Source organism: Papio anubis, chromosome 1, assembly GCF_008728515.1.
Source record: "Papio anubis isolate 15944 chromosome 1, Panubis1.0, whole genome shotgun sequence".
NCBI classification, from domain to species: Eukaryota; Metazoa; Chordata; class Mammalia; order Primates; family Cercopithecidae; genus Papio; species Papio anubis.
Genome location: NC_044976.1, coordinates 67135755 through 67161289, shown reverse-complemented (window position 1 = coordinate 67161289; position 25535 = coordinate 67135755). Strand labels below are relative to the sequence as shown.

At 37.2% G+C, this 25535-nt stretch overlaps 1 long non-coding RNA gene across 1 annotated transcript in view; it reads right to left on the bottom strand.

The window, feature by feature from the left end:
- Window positions 1-24565, bottom strand: part of LOC116276402 — a 50302-nt gene extending 25737 nt beyond the window's left edge. Inside the window, exon 1 of the long non-coding RNA XR_004185922.1 lies at window positions 23100-24565. This is a non-coding gene — a long non-coding RNA (uncharacterized LOC116276402). The remainder of the gene's footprint in view (window positions 1-23099) is intronic.
- Window positions 24566-25535: the final 970 nt, after the last annotated feature.

Below are 25535 nucleotides of genomic sequence, written 5' to 3'. Positions count from 1 at the left end.
AACCTTCAGAGAGGAATAGAGTGGCAGGATGAAGGCATTATGAATATCCCACTCTGAATCCACAAAAATTAGTGCCAGGAAGATGACCAAGAACTCTAAACTTCCGTCTTTCCGATGATGCTCATTTGTCAAGTGGCAGTGCGGCACAGTGGTGACAAGAGCATTGGACATTGTGGCTAAAGGCACTGGTCTGGAGTCAGGCGGGATTTGAGTTTTACTTCTTTTTTTTTTAACTGCATGATCTGGGGCCAGTTATTTAACTTTTTAAAATTAATTTTTGTTTTCTTCATTTTAAATTGGAAGAATTAATACTTACTTTGCAGGATTGTTACAATAACTAAGTGAAATAGGAGATATGAAGTGCCTAGAATAGTGCCTTACACCCAGAAGGTACCCAATAAGTGGACGCATCCTGCCCTAATTATTACATATTAATTACATATCTTCTCTGACTACAGTGTTCAGATTTAATCCAAGAGTGGGCAAATCTCCATTCCACAAGCTGCTGCTATGAAGACAGACACAACTTAATGATTTGAAAGTATTATTTATGAAAGACAAATATAACATGAGTTATCCATTGTTTTCCTTTTGAATTATTTATGAGGTGTTTGATAATAGGAATTCAGATCAGTCCGAATAAAAGCTGTGAGTTGGTGTTTGCTGCATCATACTTAAAAAAATTGACTAGCTTGAGAAAACATTATTTCACAAACTGCATTCTCGCTTAATGATTTAATCACTAAGGATACATGTTAACAATCACTCTAAATAAGCTCTTGAAAGAAAAATATACTGCTTCTCACTACCCACCCAACAATCTGTGGCTTGGCTTTTTGGAAGTAAGTGATCATTTAGGAAAAAAAAATCAACTTGTAGCAAAAGCCCAGGAAATATGGAAAAGTAAAAGAAAAGAGCCTCAAGTAATGAACTGAAATTAGGGACCCAAATATAGAGTGGATTCCCCTTCCTAGATGTCTGTAACATCCTTAGGAAAAAAAATACTGTCAGGGGAACTATGAGCAGATTTATTTCAAATTTAACAAATATCATAGACTTTTATCCACCATTACCCCCAATACACAAAAGGTAATTAAGGCCCAGAAATATTAAATAACTTGCTTAAGGCTATGCAACTAAAGATGGTGAAGAGGAAACTCTGAAGAAAGCCTCAACTATGATTTTTTGGTTTTGTTTTGTTTTTTTGTTATGCTGCTGCTTTTACTAGTCCTACACAGGAGCTGACATTTAGCGTCATTTCCATTCTAGCTGGAGAAGAATATTTAAACAGCAATAATGTTACCTATCAGTTCATAGTTCCCATAAATTGTATCAATACTCTTAGAGAATTTTCTAAGATTCTGATCTTGAAAAAGGGAATAAGGGAATTGTGGCAGAAAGTATTGCTCGACTGTGTATTAATAATAGCCACCTGACCCTACCAACGAAGCCTTGAGTTTCTTCAGAAGATGAGTTGCAAGTACCCAAGGGTAAGTGAGTTTACAGTGAAGCTAGTAAAGGTTACATTGAAGCTAGTCAGGGCCCCTCCCTTGTGTGACTACAAGGAAGCTACTAGCCATGACTCCAGTGAAGCTAGTCAGAGACTCTTCCTAGCTTGGCTGCTTGCAAGAGTGTATGTGGGGAGGCCCTAACAAGTTGATGTTTGGAATTTTGTATTCTTCTACTTAAAGAACCTTCAAGTTTTACAAAGACTGGATCCCCCCATATGCTTAGGAATGGTGGACTCTTACCCCAGATCTAAGAGATGAAACATGATTGACATAAGCCATTCAGAGAAAGATTATTTTTCTTTGCCAGTAGTTTGCTCTAGAGAAAGTCTGTTGGCAGCTTACGGAGATAACATTGCTTCAGGATAAAATAAAGAACTATATAAAGAAAAGGCTTTTCACACCCTCTACCCCAACATCATCCTCTCTCTTCTTTCAGACCTTATTGTGTGATGCTCTGAGCTATGTAAACTATCTTAAAACCATAAAAAAAAGACAAGATACTAACACACAAGCCAAGTGATCACCCTGATATAATTGGGTTGCTGAAACAATCCTGGGACTTCTCATCACCAAATTCCCTGTAAATAATGGATATAGCTATTCCTTATGAATATAACCACAATTTGTTTGTTGTCCATTTACCATTTGATGTATATTTGGGTGATTTCCAGTTTATGGCTATTATGAAAAAAAGCCACTATGAGCTAGTCTGTGTGTAGGCCTATGTCTTAATTTCTGTCAGGTAAATAACTCTGTGGTAGAATCAATGGGCCCTATGGTAAGTGTATGTTCAACTGTATAAGAAACTACCAAACTGTTTTCCAAAGTGGTTGTACCATTTTGCATTCCTACAGCAATGTATGAGGGTTCCAGTTGCTCCATTTCCTTGCCAATACTTAATACTGTCAGTCTTTTTAACTTTAGCCATTCTGTGGTATGATGGTGATTCCACTCATTATGGTTTTAATTAGTCTCTCCCTAATTACTAATGATGCTGAGCATTTTTCTTGGGCTTATTTGCCCTTCCTATAGCCTTCTAAATATTCAGGTTCTATTCTTTTTAGAAACATAAAAGTTGTTTATATAGCCTGATTACAAATTATTTGTCAGATATATGTTTTGCAAATATTTTCTCTTGGTATACATTTACCTTTTCATATTCTTTTTGTCACTATCAATGTTTATTTATTTATTTATTTATTTAATTTCAATAGTTTTGGGGGAACAGATGGTATTTGGTTACAAGGATAAGTTCTTTAGCAGTGATTTCTGAGATTTTGGTACACCCACCCAGGCAGTGTAAACTACACCCAATGTGTAGTCCTTTATCCCTCATTCCCACTCCCACCCTTCCCCCCAGGTCCCCAGAGTCCATTAGATCATTCTTATTCCTTTATGTCCTCAGAGCTTATCTCCTACTTATAAGTGAGAACATACAATGTTTGGCTTTCCATTCTTGAGTTACTTCACTTGGAATAATGCTCTCCAATTCCATCCAGGTTGCTGCAAATGTCATTATTTCATTCTTCTTTATGGCTGAGTAGTATTACACTGCTATTTGATTATATAATTATATACATATATACACAATATATATGTGATTATATAGGTATATACAATCAAATGTAAATCAAAACCAGAATGTTTTGCAATACAATTCAAAACCACAAGGTGATACCACCTTACTCCTGCAAGAATGACCAAAATTCAAAAATCAAAAAGTGTTGCCAAGGATGTGGTGAAAAGGAACACTTTTACACTACTGATGTGAATGTAAACTAGTCCAACCACTATGGAAAAAAGTGTGGAGATTCCTTAAAGAACTAAAAGTAGAACTACCATTTCATCCAGAAATCCCGCTACTGGGTATCTACCCAAAGGAAAATAAGTTATATGAAAAAGACACTTGTACAAGCATATTTACAGCAATACAACTTACAATTGCAGAAATATGGAACCAGCCTCAATGCCCATCAACCAGTGAGTGAGTAAAGAAATGTGATATATATAATATATATACCACATAATATATAAAATGTAATAATAGTTCATTGTATCGTTCTTATGCCTTTGCATCCTCATAGCTTAGCTCCTACATATCAGTGAGAACATACGATACTTGGTTTTCCATTCCTGAGTTACATCACTTAGAAAAATAGTCTCAAATCTCATCCAGGTCACTGCAAATGCTGTTAATTAATTTCTTTTTATGGCTTGTGTAGTATTCCATCATATATATATACACACATATATATCACAGTATCTCTATCCACTCGGTTTTTGATGGGCATTCTGGTTGTTTCCACAATTTTGCAGTTGTGAATTGTGCTGCTATAAACATGGGTCTACAAGTGTCTTTTTCATATGATGACTTATTTTCCTCTGGGTAGATACCCGGTAGTGGGATTTCTGGATCAGATGATACTTCTACTTTAATTCTTTAAAGAGTCTCCACCTCCACACTTTTTCCATAGTGGTTGTACTAGTTTACATTTCCACCAGCAGTATAAAAGAATATCCTTTTCACCACATCTTTGCCAACATTTTATAATTTTTTTAATTTGGCCATTCTTGTAGGAGTAAGGTGTTATTGCACTGTGGCTTTGATTTGCAATTCCCTGATCATTAGTGATGTTGAACTTTTTTTAATACGTTTGTTGGCCATTTATCTGTCTCCTTTTGAGAATTGTCTGTGCATCTCCTTAGCCCACTTTTTTATGGGATTATTATTATTATTTGTTGTTGTTGTTGTTGTTGTTGTTGCTGATTTGAGTTCCTTGCAGATTGTGTATATTAGACCTTCATCAGATGAATAGTTAGTGAATAATTTCTCCCACTCTATGAGTTGTCTGTTTACTCTTATTATTATTATTGTTATTATTATTTTGCTGCACAGAAACATTTTAGTTTAATTAAGTACCATCTATTTATCTTTGCTTTTGTTATATTTTCTTTCGGCTTCTTGGTCATGAACTCTACCTAAGCCAAAGTCTAGAAGAGCTTTTCTGATGTTATCTGCTAGAATTTGTATGGTTTCAGATATTAGATTTAAGTCTTTGATCCATCTTGAGGTGATTTTTGTGCACAGTGAAACATGAGGATCCAGTTACATTCTTCTACATGTGGCTTGCCAATTATCCCAGCATCATTTGTTGAATAGGGTGTCCTTTCCCCACTTTATGTTTTTGTTCGCTTTGTCAAAAATCAGTTGGCTGTTGGTATTTGGCTTTATTTCTGGGTTCTCTATTTGGTTCCATTGGCCTATGTGCCTATTTTTATACCACTATCATGCTGTTTGGTAACTAAAGCCTTGTAGTTAGTTTGAAGTTGGGTAAGGCAATACCTTCAAATTTATCCTTTTTGCTTAGTGTTGCTTTGGCCATGTGGGCTCTTTTTTGGTTCCACACGAATTTCTGGATTCTTTTTTTTAGTTCTGTGAAGAATGATGATGGTATTTTTTATGGGAATTTCATTGAATTTATAGACTGCCTTTGTCAGTATGGCCATTTTCACAATATCGACTCTACTTATCCATGAGCATGGCATATGTTTCTATTTGTTTGTGACATCTATGATTTCTTTCAGCAATGTGTTGTAGTTTTACTTGTAGAATCTTTCACTTCCTTGGTTAGGTATATTTGTAAGTATTTTAATTTATTTTATTTTTGCAGCTTTTGTAAAAGAGTTTGAGTTCTTGATTTGATCCTCAGTTTGGTCACTATTAGTGTATAGCAGTGCTACTAATTTGTGTACATTAATTTTGTATCTGAAACTTTACTGAATTCATTTATCAGATATAGGAGCTTTTTGGAAGAGGTTTTCCTAGGTATACGATCATGTCATGTCATGGTGAGCAGTGACAATTTAACTTCCTCTTTACTGATTTGAATGCCATCTATTTCTTTCTCTTGTCTGATTGCTCTGGCTAGGACTTCCAATACTATGTTGAATAGGAGTGGTGAAAGTGGGCATCCGTGTCTTCTTCCAGTTCTCAGGGGAAATGCTTTCAACTATTTCTCATTCAGTATAACATTGGCTGTGGGTTTTTCATGCATGGCTTTTATCACCTTAGTATGTCCTTTCTATACCAATTTTGCTGAGGGTTTTAATCATAAAGTGATGCTGGATTTTGTCAAATGCTTTTTCTGCATCTATTGAGATGACAGTATTAGTTTTGTTTTTAATTCTGTTTACATGGTGTATCAAATTTATTGGCTTGCATATGTTAAACCAACTCTGTATCCCTGAAATGAAACCCACTTAATTATGGTATATTATATTTTTGATATGCTGTTGGATTCAGTTAGCTAGTGTTTTGTTGAGGATTTTTACCTCTATGTTCTTCAGAGATATTGGTCTGTAGTTTTCTTTTTTTATATATCCTTTCCTGGTTTTGGCATTAGGATAACACTGGCTTCATAGATTGATTTAGGAAGAATCCCCTCTTTCCCTGTCTTTTGGAATAGCTTTAGTGAGGTTGGTACTAGTTCTTTCTTGAATGTCTGATAGAACTCAGCTGAGAATCTGGACTTTTTTGTTGACATTTTTAAAAAAAATTACTGTTTTAATCTCAATACTTGTTGCTGATCTATTCAGACTTTCTATTATTTCCTGGTTTAATCTAGGAGGCTTGTATATTTCCAGGAATGTATCCATCTCCTCTAGGTTTTCTAGTTTGTGTATATAAAGGTGTTCATAGTAGCCTTGAATGATCTCTTGTATTTCTGTGGTATCAGTTGTAATATCTCCCATTTAGTTTTTAACTGGGCTTATTTTCCTGGTTAATCTCAGTAATGGTCTGTCTATTTTGTTTATTTTTTCAAAGAACCAGCTTTTTATTTCACTTATATTTTGTGTTTTTTTTGTTCTAATTTCATTTATTTCTGGTCTGATCTTTGTTATCTCTTTTCTTCTGCTGTGTTTGGGTTTGATATGTTCTTCTGTCTCTAGTTCCTTGAGGTGTGAGCTTAGATTGTCTATCTGTGCTTTTTCAGACTTTTTGATGTAGGCATTTGATACTATGAACATTCCTCTTAGTACTTCTTTTGCTGTATCCCAGAGTTTTTCATAGGTTGAGTCACTATTATCATTCAGTGTAAAAAATTTTAAATTTCCATCTTCATTTTATTATTGACCTAAAGATTATTTGGGAGCAGATTATTTAATTTTCATGTATTTGTATAGTTTCAAGTTTCCCTTTTGGAGTTAATTTCTAATTTTATTCCACGGCAGTCTGAGAGAGTACCTGATACAATTTCTATTTTCTTAAATTTATTGAGGCTTGTTTTGTGGCCTATCATATGGTTTATCTTAGAGAATGTTCTATATATTAATAAATAGAATTCATATTCTGCAGTTGTTGGGCAGAATATTCTGTAAATATCTGTTAAGTTCATTTGTTCTAGGATATAGTTTAAATCCACTGTTTCTTTGTCGACTTTCTGTCTTGATGTCCTGTCCAGTGCTGTCAGTGGAGTACTGAGGTCCACCACTATTATTGTGTTGTCATCTACTGCATTTCTTAGGACTAGTAGTAATTGTTTTATAAATTTGAGAGCTCCAGTGTTAGTTGCATATATATTTAGGACTGTGATATTTTCTTGTTGGACTAATTGTTTTATAATTATATAATGTCCCTCTTTTTCTTTTTTAACTGTTTTGCTTTAAAGTCTGTTTTGTCTGATATAAAAATAGCTATTCCTGCTCGCTTTTGGTTTCCATTTGCATGCAAAATCCTTTTTCCACCCCTTTACCTTAAGTTTATGTGAGTCCTTATGTGTAAGGTGAGTCTCTTGAAGACAGTGAATACTTGGTTAGTGAATTTGTATCCATTCTGCCATTCTGTATCTCTTATGTGGAGGATTTCATCCATTTACATTCTATGTTAGTATTGAGATGTGAAGTACTCTTCTCTTTATCATGCTAGTTGTTGCCTGAATACTGTGGGTGATTTTTTTTTTTTTTCATTGTGTTATTGTTTTATAGGCTCGGTGAGATTTATACTTTAAGCAGATTCTATTTTGGTGTATTTTGAATATTGTTTCAAGAGATAGAATTCCTTTTAGCCTTTCTTCTAGTGCTAACTTGGTAGGGGTGAATTCTCTCAGCAATTGTTTGTCTAAAAGAGACTCTCTCTCAGCTGGGTGTGGTGGCTCATGCCTATAATCCCAGCACTTTAGGAGGCCAAGGCAGGTGGATCCCGAGTTCAGGAGATTGAGACCATCCTGGCTAACATGGTGAAGCCCAGTCTCTACTGAAAAGTAAAATACAAAAAATTAGCTGGGTGTGGTGGCGGTTGCCTGTAGTCCCAGCTACTTGGGAGGCTGAGGCAGGAGAATGGTGTGAACCCAGAAAACAGAGCTTGCAGTGAACCGAGATTGCACCACTGCACTCCGGCCTGGGTGACAGAGAGAGACTCTGTCTCCACAAAAAAAAAAAAAAAAAAAAAAAAAAGACTATCTCTCGTTCATTTATGAAGTTTAGTTTCTCTGGATACAAAATTCTTCACAAAACAAAATAATTATTTTATTTAAGGAGGCTAAAGATAGGACCCTAATCCCTTCTGGATTGTAGAGTTTCTGCGGAGAAATCTGCTGTTAATCTGACAGGTTTTCCTTTATAGGTTACCTGATGCTTTTGCCTCAAAGCTCTTAGGATTCTTTTCTTTGTCTTGACTTTAGATAACCTGATGACTATGTGCCTAGGTGATGATCTTTTTTGCAATAAATTTCCCTGGTGTTCTTTGAGCTTCTTATATTTGGATGTCTAGATCTCTAGCAAAACCAGATAAGTTTTCCTCAGTTATTCCCTCAAATATGTTTTCCAAACTTTTAGATTTATCTTCTTCCTCAGGAACACCAATTATTCTTAGCTTTGGTCATTTAACATAATCCCAAACTTTTTGGAGGTTTTGTTCATTTTTTAAAAATTATCTCTTTGTCTTTGGTGAATGGAGTAAATTCAAAAGCATTGTCTTCAAGCTCTGATGTTGTTTATCCTACTTCTTCAAGTCTATTGTTGAAACTTTCCAGTGTATCTTGCATTTCTCTAAGTGTGTCTTTCATTTCCAGGAGTTGTGATTGTCTTTTCTTTATGATATCTATTTCTCTGGAGGCTTTTTCATCCATATCCTTTATTTAAAAAAAAATTTCTTTAAGTTGATTTTCACCTTTCTCTGGTACCTCCTTAAGTAGCTTAATAATCAACCTTCTAAATTCTTTATCTGGCACTTCAGAGATTTTGTCTTCTTTTGGATCCATTGCTGGAGAGCTAGTGTGATATTTTGGTGGTGTTATACAACCTTGGTTTATCATATTACAAGAATTACTTTTCTGGTTCTGTCTCATTTGGGTAGACTGTTTCAGTGGAAAAATCTGGAACATAAGAGCTGCTATTCAGATTCTTTTGTGCCACTGGGTGATCCCTTGATGTGGTGCTTTCCCCCTTACTCTAGGGATGGGGCTTCTTGAGAGCCAGACTGCAGTGATGGTTATTGCTCTTCTGAGTCTAGCCACAAAGCAGGGCTACTGGGCTCCATGCTGGTGTTGGGGAATGTCTGCAAAAAGTTCTGTGATGTGATCTATCTTCAGGTCTCTCAGCCATGGATACCAGCACCTGCTCTGGTGGACGTGGCAGGGGAGTGAAGCAGACTCTGTGGGAGTCCTTGGTTGTAGATTTGTTTTGTGTACTGGTTTTTTCAAATGCTGGTTTGCACATGAAAATCAATTGTTTTGGTATCATTTATTGGGTCTTTTCAACAAGTCCATTAATTACCTTGGCAGTTTTGTGAAAAATCAAGTGAAGTTGTCACATGGACAGACTTAGGACCTCTGGTTAGCCAGGATGTTGCGGGTGATGGAATTGGCTGTTGTTTTCTCCTTCTTTAGAGCAGGGTTCTGTTATGAGTTACTTGAATGGCTTGAGTTGGTTGGCCTCCAGCCAGGAGGTGATGCTTTCAAGAGAGCATCAGCTGTAGTAGTAGAAGGGGGATATAATATTGCCCTACATTGGCCAGGATAAGTACCCAGGTTTCTCAGGCAATGGGCAGGACCATAGAGCTCCCAGGAATTTATGACTTTTGTCTTCAGCTACCAGGGTGGTTAGAGAAAAACCATCAGGCGGGGGCAGGGTTAGGCAGGTCTGAGCTCAAATTCTCCTTGGGCAGAGCTTGCTGTGTCCACTGTGGGGGATGGGAGGGTGGTTCTCAGACCAATGGAGTTATGTTCCTAGGTGGATTATGGCTGTCTCTGCTGCATCATACAGGTTGCCAGGGCAGTGGTGGAACACCGGCAGTGACAAGCCTCACCCAGCTATCATGCAGCCAGCAAGTTCAGTCTCACTCCCACCGTGCCCCACCAACAGTACCCAGTTTATATCCAGGCAGCCAGCAACCAGAGCTGAGATCTTGCCCCAGGCTACAAGCCTCTCCACTGAGAAAGCAAGCAGGGATCTCAGGTCTTGCCCCTTCCCACCTGCCCTCATCTTTGGCTGTGGCTTCTGTGCTGATATCTCCACTTCACCTCCCCCCACCCAGGAATTCTGCTCAGGAAAATTCAAGCTCAGTTGAAATTATTACAAAGTTCTGCTAGACGTTTCCTTAACCCTGTGACCCCTCCCCAATTCCACTGGCTGCTTTCCCCAAGGACTCCATGAAATATGTCCAGGAATGGGTTCCTTGGGCATGAGCTGGGTAGTGACTTCAGGGCTCTTCCCACTGCTGCTTCTACTTTTATATTTCGCTTGGCTCTCTAAGTCCATTTCAGTTCTAGGTAAGGTTAAATCCTTCTCCCATGATCTGGATTTTTAGATATCCCAGTGAAGATGTGTGTTTTGAGGCAGACTTTTCTCCCTGTCACTTTGGGGACTCACAGTGTTTTGGCTCTCTTGTGGAGTTTGCAGTGGCAAGTCACATTTTTCAAAGGGTCTGTGAAAGGGTCACTCAGTTTTTCCAGTATGTTCTTGTGGTGGTTGTTAGAGCAAAAGTTCACAATGTGAGTCTCCACATGCTTTTCTGTCCATCAAACTGGGAGCTGCATGTTAGTCCTGTCTCCTATTTCCCGTTTTTCCTAAACTCCCACCTTTTCATACTCTGAATGGGATCTTTTGGAGAGTAAAGTTTTAATTTTAAAGAAGTTCAATATATTATTATTTTTCTGTTGTGCTTTGTGTTTTTAGTGTCCTATTTAAGAAATCTGTGCCTAACCTAAAGATATAATCTTTTTTCTGCTATAGGTTATTCTATAAATGTCATAGTATTTGCTCTTAAATTTGTGTCTATAATCTATTTCAAGTTCACTTTTATAAAGTGTTAATAAAAGGTTAAAATTTGTTTACACATGAAAATCCAATTGTTTTGGTATTATTTATTGAGTATTCTCAACAAGTTCATTAATTACCTTGACAGTTTTGTAAAATATCAATTGACCTTATAAGCATTGTCTAATTTCAGACTTTCTAGTTTGTTCCATTGACCTACATGCCTGCCTTTCCCCATACCACACTGCCTTGTTTGCTGTACCTTTATAATAAGTTTTGCACTCACTTAGTAAATGTCCTCCAACTTTGCTTTTTTTGTTGTTGTTTTCTATTTTAATTCCTTTGCATGAATTTTAGACTAAGCTTGTCAATTTTCATGAAGAAAGCTTGCTGGAATTTTGGTTAGTACTGAATCAAATCTACAGAATACTTAAGGTAAAATTGACATCTTAAAAATACTTTGTTTTCTGATACATGAACATGTGATGTATCTCTACTTAGGTCATCTTGAGTTTCTCACAGTTGGTTTTCAATGGAGAAGTCTAATAGATGTTTACCCCCAAAATATTTCATATTGTTCAATGCTGTAGCAAATAATATTTTTACTTTAATTTCCAATTGTTTCTTTTTACTATATAAAAATACAATTGATGTTTGTATATTGATCTTATGTCCTACAAATGGGCTAAACATAATTATTAGTTCTAGTAGCATTTTTGAAAATGCCTTCAGATTTTTGGCAGAGACCATGATATCATCTGCAAATTAAGACAGTTTTTATTTCTCCTTTTCCAATCTCAATGCCATTTATTTCTTGTGTTTTGTTTTTAATACATTAGCTAGGACCACCAATACAATATTAAATACAAGTGGGGAAAGAGAATATTCTTGCCTCATATGAGAAATAATTTATATTTGTTTATTTATTTATTTGTTTATTGAGATAGATTCTCACTTTGTCACCCAGGCTGTAGTGCAGTGGCACAATCACAGCTCACTGCAACCTTGACCTCCAGGGCTCAAGTGATCATTCCACCTCAGCCCCCCAAGTAGTGGGCACCGCAGGCACACATCACTATGCCCGGCTAATTTTTAGTAGAGATGGGATTTTGCCATGTTGCCCAGGCTGGTCTTGAACTCCTGAGCTCAAATGATCCAATGGCCTTGACCTCCCAAAATGCTGGGATTCCAGGCATTAACCATCGTGCGCAGGCAGAACTTAGTCTTTCATCATAATATTGGCTATAAGTTTTTCAGAAATTTTCTTTTTCAGGTTGAAGTAGTACTTTTCTATACCAAGTATTCTGAGGATTTTCATTGTGAAAAGTGTTGAATCTTTTAAGTGCTTTTTTTGCATCTATTGAGATTATACTAATTTCCCTTTCTGTCTATTAGCATAGCAAGTTCCAGTGACTGATTTCTGAGTGTTAAACCAATCATGTATTTTGGTGAGAAATTCTACTTGGTTATAAAATATTATCTTTTGATACATTTGTGAATTATATTTGCTAAAATCTTGTTAGGAAATTTGCATCTATATTCATTAAAGCTATATATTGTTGCTATGTCTTTGGTTTTAGTATCAAAGTAATACTGGCTTCAAAGAATGAGATAGAATTTATTCCCACCTTATTTTGGTTGCACTGATATTTGTCTATTGATTTTTTGTTTTCTATTTCACCATTTTCTGTGCTGATTATTTATTTCATCTGCTTAGTTGGATTCCATTTCTTTAAAGTGGAAGCTAAGATCATTGACTTGAGAACTTTCTTCTTTCCTAGTATAGACATTTTGTGCTATAAATTTCCCTCTTAATTCAGCTTTGGTGGCATCCACAAATTTTGATATGTTTTATTTTTATTTTCATTCAGTTCAAAGTATTTTTTAATTATGCTTTTGATTACTTTTTAGTTCATGGGGTATTTAGAATTGTGTTATTTCGTTTCCAAATATTTGGGATATTTCCAGATGTTTTTACATTATTGATTTCTAGTTTAATTTCACTGTGGTCAAAGAACATAGTTTGTACGACTTAAATAATTTAAAAATTTATATAGACTTGCTTTACGGCCAACAATATGGTCTATGTGGGTAAACATTCTATGTTAACTTGATAAAACTATCTATTTTGCTGTTGTTGGGGGGAACATTTTATAAATGTCAATTAGGTCAAATTGATTGACAGTGTTGTACAGATTTTATACACCTTTACTGATTTTTGTCCACTTGGTCTATCAATTATTGAGAAAAGGGCATTGAAATATTCAAGTATAACTGTTGATGTGTCTACTTCTCTTTGCAGTTCCATCAGGTTTTGCTCTGTGTATTTCAGTATCTAGGATTGTTGCATAAATCTTTAGGGTTGTTAAGTCCTCTAGATGAACTGATCCCTTTATTATTAAGAAATGATCTTTTCGTCCCTGGTAATATACTTTGCTTTCAAATTGACTTTGATATTAATAGAGCTACATAAGCTTTCTTTTGATTAGTGTTGGCAAATGTATTTTTTACCATCTTTTACTTTTTTTTTTTTTTTTGAGACCGAGTTTGGCCCTGTCGCCCAGGCTGGAGTGCAGTGTGGCGCGATCTCGGCTCATGGCAAGTTCCACCTCCTGGGTTCATGCCTTCCAAGTTGCTGGGACTATAGGCGCCGCCCCCTCCAACCCCCCCCCCCCCCCCCCCCCGCCACTTTTTTTTTTTTTTTTTTTTTTTTGTATTTTCAGTAGAGACGGGGTTTCACCGTGTTAGCCAGGATGATCTCGATCTCCTGGCCTCGTGATCCGCCCGCCTGGGTCTCCCAAAGTGCTGGGATTACATGCGTAAGCCACTGCGCCCGGCCCCATCTTTTACTTTTAATTTATGTCAGTCTTTCTGCTTAAAGTGTTTTGCTGACAGCATATAATTAGGTCTTTCTAGTTTATCCAAATGCCAATCTCTACCTTTTAATCAGGATATTAAGCCATTCATATTTAATGATAATATTGATATGATGATGTTTAAACCTATTTTAATTTAACTATCATAATTTCTTACTATATAACAAGAACCTCCCGCTTTGCCATCTCTGAACAACAAGCCTAGCTTAGTAGAAGATGCTGAAATGGCAAAGGTTCCTGTTACAGGTCAGCTATTCCAAGAATCTGAGACAGCAGCCCCAATCTTCAATGAACTTGAGGTATCTGAGAGTAAAAATATCCCAGATAAAATCATAGAATGAGAATAAAAATAACTAATCAGAAGCCAAGATATAGTCCCATAAATTACCAGTCTTTACTTACTGTCTACCTTAAATATGTATTCTGGGAATAAAATAAATTTTATCAGTAGAGTACATTGTGAAACACAGAATTTGCATCTTCATTTAGAATTTTTTCGTAAAATTCCAAGTACTTTGAATCTGGTTTCCTTGCTTCTGATTAAACTTTCCTATACACACAAACATATAAAATGTGCGTATGTCTTTGGAAGAAAAAAACATGACTAAATATCACCCACAAATAAATAAAATTCAGTAAGACAAAAATAACTGGGAACAAATTTAGAATAGCCCTAAACTTTTATTTTTTCTAAAGATAGGAACCAAATAATGCTTTTGAAATGATTTCCTAGTACATTAGGTATTCTCTTATAATTAATGAGAGGAATATTCCAGCTGCCAGGAGCTTCGAGTATTAGTAGAGGGTCCTAGGTCAGATGGAAAAGGATACAGTGTCTTTAAGATACTGAGAATTTTCTCTAGGGAGCTAGTAATTTTGAAAATATAAAACCAATACTCTTCTCAGGATGTATAGTGAGTCTTGTAATGTATCTCATATCTTCAGAGGACTAAAAGTGGATTAAAAAAATAAAAATTCCAGACAAAGCAGGAAAGACTTATTGAAATCTATGATATCACATGACAGTGTGGATTGATTAACTTTCCTCAATGAATTGATTTGGTACAAGCAAAAATCTTATGGATCAAACTCATTATATTTTATCATAAATAGATACAAATGTGTATATTCTGTTATTTTAAAAAGTAATACTGATAATTCAGAGAAGTTATCAGATATAATTCAGAAAATGTCCTTGCAGAAAAACTGAGAATAGATGTGGATGGGGAGTATGAGTGTGGCAGGATAGGGGAACCCAAATATCATATTATCTCTGATGGGAGACAGACAGAAAGAGAGAGAGAGACAGAGAGACAGGGAGAGACCTGGAGAAAATCAGCTGTAACTGGCTCCATCCTGAAGCTGTCATCTTTTGGCAAGGTTGCAAGGATGTCTTTTCATCGCAATGTACAACAGAAAAAAAGAGTTATCTGTTAATAACCGTGGTGACAGTGATCTAATGAAACACATAGAAGCAGCAGCTTGCAAAGGAAACAGTCACCAAAAAAAGAAGACTCTATCTTCCTTTGTTATTAAATAGATAATACATGCACAGAATGGCACAGCCAATTAACTTCCTTTAATAAACAAAATCTATTTGATGGGTTATGGTAAGGCAATGTATAAGGTCAGATAAAGCAGCACCAGATGAAAATAAACCCAAAAGTTGCTATTATGATATAATTTCTGCCCAGGACATTTCATACAGCCACAGGTCACTTATGACTCATTGTTTTATACTATGTACATCCTCTCCAATGCATCTTATTAATTCCTCTTTTGAAAATTTAACCCCTATCTTGGAGATTACAAACCACTGTCATGGTAGTTTACCAAAAAGGTATCAGACAAAATAGCACCACCAAAGGTTAGAGGAGATAGAGCTCTTCTAGTACCCAAGAGTCACCATGACTCTGAGGGCATGTTTCTAATCACTCTGGAAATAAGAAGGAACTACACAATACAAAGCTCTACTCAATACTACTCAATAGTTCTGCTTTGTTGTTCCCAACAACCCTGTGTTTCAGATCTGCCACAATACCAGCCAATCCCTAAATATACTGCAAATATACTTTCCAGCTTCTCTGCCTATATAGATATTATTCTCTTTATAAGAAGCCCTTTGTCTTATCCTTCAGCATGCAGCTCACCTGTTAGATCCTCTCTGAATCTTCCATTTTTCCCCAACTCACACCACTGAATTCTTCTGAGCTGCTGAGTTTGTACTTAGCTCTCACAGAAACTTACATTGCAATTGCTTGCTTTGATAGCAAGTGTTTCACTTTTAAAGTGGTTCTTGTTTAATATATTTATGTTTATTATATGCATACATCTTTCCACAAAGATCTTGAGGTGGCTTATAATAAAAGAAACTGACATCAAATATTTACATAAAAATAGAAAACTAGGACCAGAGAAAAGAAGAATATAAAAATGTCAAATCTAAGAACAACAAAGTTGTCCTGCTGAGGTTTCAACTATTTCTGTGAGCTTCTTAGAATCTGCTGTAAAAAGATTCTCATCAGAAAGGAAAGGAGGAAACTGTTATTTCCATTGGTTCTTCAAGGGAAACAAAATCATCCCCAACAAGCATATAAAATAAAATTCACTGTAGATGATTATATGTAAAAGAGATCTTTGTCTTAGTCTATTTTCTGCTGCTATAACAGAATAACTGAAAGTGAGTAATTTATCAAGAAGAAAAATGTACTTTACTTGTGGCTCTGGAGGCTGGGAAGTCCAAGCCGCAGCTAGTGAGAGCCTCCTTGCTGCATCATCATGTGATGAACGGTGGAAGGGCAAGGGAACACTCAAGCAAGATCAAGAGAGAAAGGAGCTAAGCTTATCCCCAATTTTTTTAATCAAGAATCCACCCCTAAGGTAACTAAGCTCCTCCCATAATAATTTATCTCATCAATAATTAATCCACTGATGAGACCAGAGCCATTGTGACCTAGCACCTTTTATAGGTTCCAGCAGTGTCGCATGGGGGATTAAGTATCCAATACCTAAACTTTGGGGGGCATATTCAAGCCATAGTGACTTTAGTCCACAGCAAAGGCAATGTTCTCGACATGATGGAGCACAATATCTCAAATGAATTTCAAATTACTGTTTCTTATCTCTATATTCAGCATAAATAGAGCTCATAAGTTTAAAATGCAACATGGTGTTGGTGATTCTGCAATACTCTGAATCAAGATAAGCTAACAACTCTGAATCAAGATAAACTAACAATTAGCCTTCTGATAATTTAGTTTGCTACAAAAATAGAAATCCTATAGGGTCAATATTTAAAACAGGTTTTCCTAAGGACTTTCTTCAGGCATTCTCTTACTAACAAAAGTCAGAGCTCACTAGACAAGTATTGTCAACACTGTGTGGATATTTTCTTAATAAATAGAAGGGTGAATTGGGAAAATAATTTAGGAAGCACTATTTTAAACAAAATTAAACTCATTCATTTTCTCTTAGAATTCTCAGGGAAGTAAATTTGCTCATATTTATTATAAATTCCCAAGCAGATATTATAGGTTATTGCAGTTCCCAAGTTTATGTGGCACACAAATGACACAAACGTATATGACTTGAAAAGAATCTTTTTAACACTTTTGCCAAAGGAGTCTAAGGAACATTAGACCAAGTTACAGTGCAATGTACATTTAAGGAAAGAAGGTATCAAGCTGTTATCTGTCTGCCTAGGTAACTAACACTGTACCTGAAACCACAAAAATAAAATGTTTAAAGATGGCAACTGAAGGTTAGGAAAGAAAACCATAATTATATGTCATACATTGAATGAGTTTAGAGAGGGAACATCATGCTGAGACCTCACAACCCAGACTACTATATAACCAACACAGATATAGCTCTTACCATGTTCCAAGCAGTGTTCTAAGTGCTTTGATTAAAACAACTCACTTAATTTTCCCGACAACCTTCACATGGGTACTATTATCTCCATCTTACCAATGAGAAAACAGACATACTGAAGTTAAGTAACTTGCTCAAGGCCACACAGTTATGAGCTATGAAGCTGGAATCTGAACCTGGGCATTCTAGTTCTAAAGTCTATAGTCTTTAGTCTAAAGTCTGTAGTCTAATTCTAAAGTCTATAGTCTTTAGTCTAAAGTCTAGTAGTCTCTTAACTACTACCATGGAAAGTATGAAAAGCCTGGACCAAATGATAGGATAACTTGGCAACTTGGCTTTAAAGACTAGAGCTGTAAAAAGAAATAGGTGGGTCAAAGGACAGAGTCCAATAGGTGAAGGAAACTCATAAGTGGTTTACACTGTCATCAACCATAGAGGTAGATTACAGGCAATATTTGAAACCTAGTGGAAAGCACTGTCATATTCCACAAGACCATCCCTTTGTGGCCACAGACATCTGGGTTCAAAACCTGTCTGACTTCAAAAGCTAGAGAAACTTCTATGGGTCTCAGTGTCCTAATATATACAAATGATGATATAACAGCCTACTCTGGAGAGCTGCTTTGAAGATGGGAAAATTTGGGTAAAGCACTTTACATGGTGTCTAACATAAGCTGGCACTCACTGGAGCATGGCTATCATCATCAGTCAGTCCTCGTGAGGTAAGCTTGCTTGGCTCCATTTTGTAGATTAGTAAAGTATAGAGACAGGTTTCAAATAACTTGTCCAAGGTCACAGAGCTGGTGAGAAGAGAACAGACTAATACCCTGCTCACTTGACTTGAAATCACTGGACCACAAAAAACAAATGATGCTGCAGTTCCTAGTCGATTTGCTGCAATAACCTAAAAAACAGACAGCATTAGCAAAAGGCCAATGAAAGAAAAAATATACTAAGGAGACATGATCAATCTGTTAGAGAGAAAAAGGTGTGCATGGCAAGAGAGAAAACTCTAGAGCTGACAAAGAATTCATGTCCATGATGAAAGATTTACAGAAACTCATGCAGAAGGCCTTGTGAGGGTTCAGAGAGAATCCTGATGTGATAAATCATTCCTCAGCTCCTGATGTGAGTCTCTACCCAGGTGCCTACACGCTGATATTCAGATTCAGGAACCATTCTTTGTGTAAATGATTATAGTTCACTTCCAAGACTTTCCAGAAAAACTTTTACATATGTGGCAATAGACTGGAAATAGCCAAATGATTCTCCTTGCAGGAATTCATCACTCCATTGCAACAATAGCAGCAGTGCTACAATTTAGGGAAGAATGATGGTCTTTTCCACTTGACCCAGGATTTCAAAAGTAGCTGAAGGATTTTCCCCTAACATCTCTCCATGCAAGTGCCACTGAAAGTACTAATTTAGAAAGAAGTGCTTTTGAATTTAGCCTAAAAGATAGCTGCTTCCTCATAGCCATACATTTCTTGTTTTCCTTTTTCATTTATTTATTTATTTATTTATTTATTTATTTATTTATTTATTTATTTTGAGATGGTGTTTCACTCTTGTTGCCCAGGCTGGAGTGCAATCTCTCGGCTCACCACAACCTCTGCCTCTCAGGTTCAAAGAATTCTACTGCCCCAGCCTCCCGAGTAGCTGGGATTACAGGCATGCACCACCACGCCTGGCTAATTTTGCAATTTTTAGTAGAGACGTGGTTTCTCCATGTTGGTCAGGCTGGTCTTGAACTCCCGACCTCACATGATCCACCCTCCTCGGCCTCCCAGTGTTGGGATTACAGGCATGAGCCACCATGCCTGATCCTAGCCATACATTTTTTTCTAAACTGTTGCTGGGCTGCTCTAGCTTCAATCCGCTAGCCACAAGCTAGAACGCGGAAATGTTCCTGAAGCATGCATTTCTTTAGGCTGGAAATATTTTGATGGAAATGGATGATTCTTTGAAAAATCTCTAGGGTGCTTAAAATGTTCCTAAAGAATTACACTGTGGTGCTATTCTATACATTTTCAAAATCACATTTACAGAAAAGTGGAGGAAGAGACTGATAATAATAATACAATTAACAAGCCTAAACTGGGTAATCAACATTTTTTTAAAAATCAGACAGTTGAAATCAAATAGCTTAGAATTAGTAAATGTCAATGTTTTTCCTTTCCAGAGTGATAAAGAAAGGGAAATTTCTAGCTTCAAAAATGCATAAATCATTTTGTTGATAGATATATCATGATGACGATGGAGGATTTACAGAGCCTACTCAATTAAACCGTATTTATTGTTTCAATAATGTTGCTAATAAAATAACCTAAGCTTCAGTTACCTGTCTATAAAGGTGATGGAGGATAAGAGGAGGTTGGCTCTCCAGTTCTAAAAGTCCATCATTCAATCTCAACTGACAGACAAAAAGGAACCCTATAAAATTAATTGGCATCTGGAGGAACACCCAAAATAAACCTGGGAAAAAATATTATAAAGAAACAGTTTACTTTTTCTTTAGCCAAATCTAATCACTCTTATTTTTCTTTAATACAACTTCATTTCCACTGTAAAAGTATTTGTAGGCCAGGCACGGTGGCTCACGCCTGTAATCCCAGCACTTTGGGTGGCTGAGGTGGGCGGATCACAAGGTCAGGAGATCGAGACCATCCTGTCTAACACAGTGAAACCCCGCCTCTACTAAAAATACAAAAAAATTAGCCGGACATGGTGGCAGGTGCCTGTAGTCCCAGGTACTCGGGAGGTTGAGGCAGGAGAATGACGTGAACCCAGGAGGTGGAGCTTGCTGTGAGCCAAGATCGCACCACTGCACTCCAGCCTGGCTAACAGAGTAAGACTCCATTGCAAACAAAAAAAGAAAAAAAAGCATTTGTAAATATTCAGCTCATTAAAAAATAAACATGTCAATGAAAATTAAATTCATTGAGTTTTGCTAAACATATTAATATTTTTATTTTGTTTTTTATTTTCAAAAATAAATTTAACATTTGGGTTAAATTTTTTCCTCAACATTTTTATATGATTTCATCTGTGAGTAAAAAAAACTTTTAAACAAAGCCATATTTATCAAAGTACAAAAAACGATTGTTAATATTAGCACAACTCAATTAATGCCTTCAGTATAAATACCAATGACATTATTAATCTTATAAAATAGCCATGTTAAAATGACATACTCTTTTGTGTTTCTCAAGGGGAAGGGTGGAAACAGTCTCCAACTCTCAGGAAACTCTAGGATAAAAAGTGAGGAAAGGAGGGAATATTCATTCAAGATTTTTCACTGATGGCATTCTTCAAGCAAAATATGTCAGACTTCTCCCTTTTCTGTTTAGAGCCCATTGTCTAAAATGAGAAGAGAAGGAGGTAGGCCAGGACTGAACTGTAGACACCACCATGTGGAGACCATCTTCCTAGGCCTGAGTAATAAATCTAAAGTGCAATTTCCAAGGTCAGATTTCTCTACTCATTCCTTCAGCAAAGATACCTTCCTTCCACTAGACCCCCATAATGGGCAGATATCTCAAATCCCTAGGCAACTATTTGCATTTCAAGAGAAAGTAAAACCCCTCCCACCCAAAGTTCTCTCCTACATACACAGCCCTGCTATGGGTAGTACAGGTACATACTTTGACACCCTATGACATTAAATAGTAAGTCACCTCTTTAAACTTTAATTTTGTCAAATAATAGTAAGAATTGCATAGAGGCAAAGTGAAAGTTAAATGAGGTCATCCATGTGCTTGACACAATGTTGGGTACATAATAAGAACTCAGTTAAATATTAGCTACTATTACTGATAACATTTGTGTAGGAAAGCACTTTCTAAACTCTACTTTATAAAAATCTATACGTGTAAATCATGATGGCAACATCCTCGTGAGGTAGAGCTTGTCATTTAAACCCCATTTTATTGATAAGGAATTAGAGGCTCAGAGAGAGGTTATATAAATTATTAAATTTAATATAGAAAAAGAAAAGGCAAAGAGGTGACACAGCAGGAATCCAAACCCAGGTGTTTTAGTCTATAGGCCCCAAATCCATCTCATTACCTGATTTTGTGAGATCTCTTTGTCTGTCATTGACTTGGAGCTATCTTACAACTCTGAAAATTATACATAACCAGTAACAATGCAAATAATACTTATCAATAAAACCCAAATGGATTTTGACTGGTAGAGGTGCATTTACTTTTCTTCTCTCCTGGCAGAAGAAACCAGTTTGGCATTTATTAAGCAAATTCATTTAAGCATTCTAATTGCCTATAAATATTTCTGCTCTTTGGATTCTCCTTTGAACCAGTTGTAACATCTTACTGGTTTCCTCACTAATTAATCAGTTAAATAAAATCATTGGCATATGTTCATTTTATTTTTATGGAAGAGGAGAAGTCATGCTTTTAATTTTTGTTTGTTTGGTTTTTAATTAAACTTTAATACACGGGAGATTTTGTCCAATTCTCATACCCTCCTTGGAGCACAGGGGAAGCTTTCCTGGGAAGTCACCAATGTGCAAACTTTGGTAGCAGAAAGATGACAAATATTAAGCTTGATTCTCACAATGTGTAAACTGTTCTGTTAGTCACTCTAGAAACTACAGTAACTTTTACTCTTACAGGTCTCTGTTGAGAAACAAGTTTAGGCTGTTGTTCTACAGGTTCAGAGAGAAATAGCAGCGAGACAATCGGAACAACTTAATGAGGTCCCATTGACCTTCTCTCTTAACTTCTCTCCTTTCAATCCCACAGCATTTACGGAAAACAGAATGGTCGCTGCATTACCATTCACCTCTACCTTGGCTCTTAACTGACCCTACTCACAGCCAATCAGTTGGAGTTGCTTTGCCTTTTCTAAAGTCTAGCAGCCTGGATACAAACAGAACAGAGCACCCACTGTAGATTCATGCTCCCTTGCAAACCAAGGACAGAAAATGCTGAGCCCTCAGAAGGCAGCCCTTCTCTTTTCAACCTTGCAGTAGGAAAGGAAACCCTGCTCTCTCCCCACTTCCATGGTGCTCCACTCCATCTTTCATGTTGTCCACATTCCAGGAGGGGTGTGGAGCCCTTGTACTCATTTATAAGGTAGGGAAACAGATGGGGCTGGCTTAATTTGCAAAGACAACTAGTTATCTTATAAGTACAGATGGAGTAAGTAGCATAATTATTACCGAAGAACTGGGCTCTGAGGCTGCCAGATGGTTTGGTTAAAAAAAAAAAAGAAGGCTGGCTGCCAGATTCACAGCAGGGACCATCCTGCTCCCGGGATATTGAAAATCATACAAATTTAAATCACCCTGGCTACTTCTCTAGTACTCTGTTTCTCCACAAATCTAACCCTTCTCTGTGGCTGCATAAGAAACAGGAAAAAGTCTGATTACCAGCTGATCAGAATGGCACATGAACAGGCTTCCCAAAGGTGAACATGAGAAAAGGGAAAGATTGCTTGTCCATAATAGAGGTAGTTTCAGAAATCTGCTTTTTCAAAAATAAGAACTAAACTCTAAAAGGGGCACCCTGGTGCAAGGTAAAGAGATTGTGTTCTTTGTGTGTTTCCCAAGTCCAGTGCTTACATTTAGAGCTCTTCCTTTCTTGGCAGTCTCCCTCAAATGAGATCTTCCTGACTCTCTACTGAGGCTCAGCACTGAAAACCGTGTCGTTGGTATCTCCTGGTTAAGTTCACTCAAAGTACTAAGCTAATTAGTCTGGCAAAGTAAAGAAACATTTTTTAAAAAGAGAAAGTTAGTCTGCACAAACTCCAGATGGTTGATTAAGCAATCTGAGTCCTGTGGCTAATTTTATCATTTCCAGGGAGGACAGCCGTCTTCATCCTGCACCAGTTCCTCTGTGGATCACATCCGTTAATGGTGATGATGGAGAAAGGCTTCTGAACACCAACTGAGCCCTGCAAGTTAATAATCCCATAGTACTTTTTTCTTAATATTGTAGGTGCTATTCCTTTCTTGAGTTTGTTGTCCCAAAGGGTTAGCTGTGGTTATTTGAGGGTCTGAAACTATATACCTGCACTGTGGGTGGAAGCCATGAACACCAGAATCTTCTAGGATCATGTTCTTGTGAGACTGGAATCTGGAAGGCTTTATGATGTGGCAGGGCTGGAACTTGATGCAGACATTACAGAATGATTGCCAAAGATGTTTTACACGTCTCAAAGCCTTTCATTCTTGTCTTTGTTTTCTAATCTTAGGTTCATTTGGGGAAAGCATTTAAAAATTATTAAGTGAGCAACTACTTCTTTTTCATAAACCTCTGCATACTGGCTTTTGCATTCAACAAGTGTTTATCAAATAGTATTCCTGTACCAGGGACCTCTGCCATGATAGAAATACAGTGTAGCCATGCAATTCGATTCTAAAAGCAGAAAGATCAGGGTTTAAATCCCATCTACCTATTTACAGGACAAATAAGCAAGTTAGTTTACATCTCTAGTCTTTAGTTTCCTCAGTTTTGAAGTGAGAATAATAATAGTACCTACTCCCTCTTGCTGTTATTATAACATTCAAGACCGAGATACAGCATAAATATAGTGAACAAAGTACCTAGCAGGCAGAAGTCACTCAGTCATCAAATAAAAGATTTCTTTACTATATGTAAAAACATTACATTCTATTCTAAGCTCCATCTGGCCTCCTTCCATCTTTCTGGCTTCAAAGAATCATAAAGTAAATGTCTTGAGGGTCTGTTTAGCCCAGTATTTTTAAAGTTATTTGAGGTCATTATTAGACCAAGAGAATACACTTAACCAATGTATTAGTCCATATTCATGCTGCTGATAAAGACATACTTTTGACTAGGAAGAAAAATAGGTTTAATAGACTCACAGTTCCATGTGGCTGGGGAGGCCTCACAATCATGGCAGAAGGTAAAAGGCACTTCTTACATGGTGGTGCCAAGGGAGAATGAGAGAGAAGCGAAAACAGAAACCCCTTATCAAACCACCAGAACTTGTGAGACTTATTCACTACCATGAGAACAGTATGGGGAAAATCACATCCATGATTCAATTATCTCCCACTGGGTCCCTCCCACAACATGTGGGGATTATGGGAGTACAATTCAAAATGAGACTTGGGTAGGGACACAGAGCCAAACCATATCACTTCCCCCCAGCACCTGCCAAATCTCATGTACTCACATTTCAAACCAATCATACCTCCCAACAGTCCCCTAAAGTCTTAACTCATTTCAGCATTAACTCAAAAGTCCACAGTCCAAGTCTCATATGAGACAAGGCAAGTTGTTTCTGCCTATGAACCCATAAAATCAAAAGCAAGTTAGTTACTTCCTAGATACAATGGGCCTAAAGGCATTAGGTAAATGCCATTCCACATGGGGAAAAAAATGGCCAAAACAAAGGAGCTACAGGCCCCATGCAAGTCTGAAATCCAGCAGGGTAGCCAAATCTTAAAGCTCCAAAATGATCTCCTTTGATTTCATGACTCACATCCAGGTCATGCTATGCAAAAGATGAGTCCCCATGGTATTGGGCAGTTCCATCCCTGTGGCTTTGCAGGGTACAGCCTCCCTCCCAGCTGCTTTCACAGACTGATATTAGGTGTTTGTGGCTTTTCCAGGTGCACCATGCAAGATATCAGTGGATCTACCATCCTGGGGTCTGGAGGACAGTGGCCCTTTTCTCACAGCTCCATAAGGCCCCAGTAGGTCCTCTGTATGAGGGCTTCTGACCCCACATTTTTCTTCTCCACTACTGTAGTAGAGGTTCTCCATGAGGGCTCCACCCCTGCAGCAAACTTCTGCCTAGGCATCCAAGCATCTCCATACATCCTCTGAAATCTAGGCAGAGGTACCCAAACCTCAATTCTTGACTTCTGTGTACCTGCAGGCTCAATACCAGGTGGAAGTTGCCAAGGCCTGGGGCTTACACCCTCTGAGGCCATGTCCCAAGCTGCACCTTGGCTCCTTTTAGCCATGGCTAGAGCAGCTGAGATGCAGGGCAACAAGTCCCTAGGCTGCACACAGCAGGGGAGCCC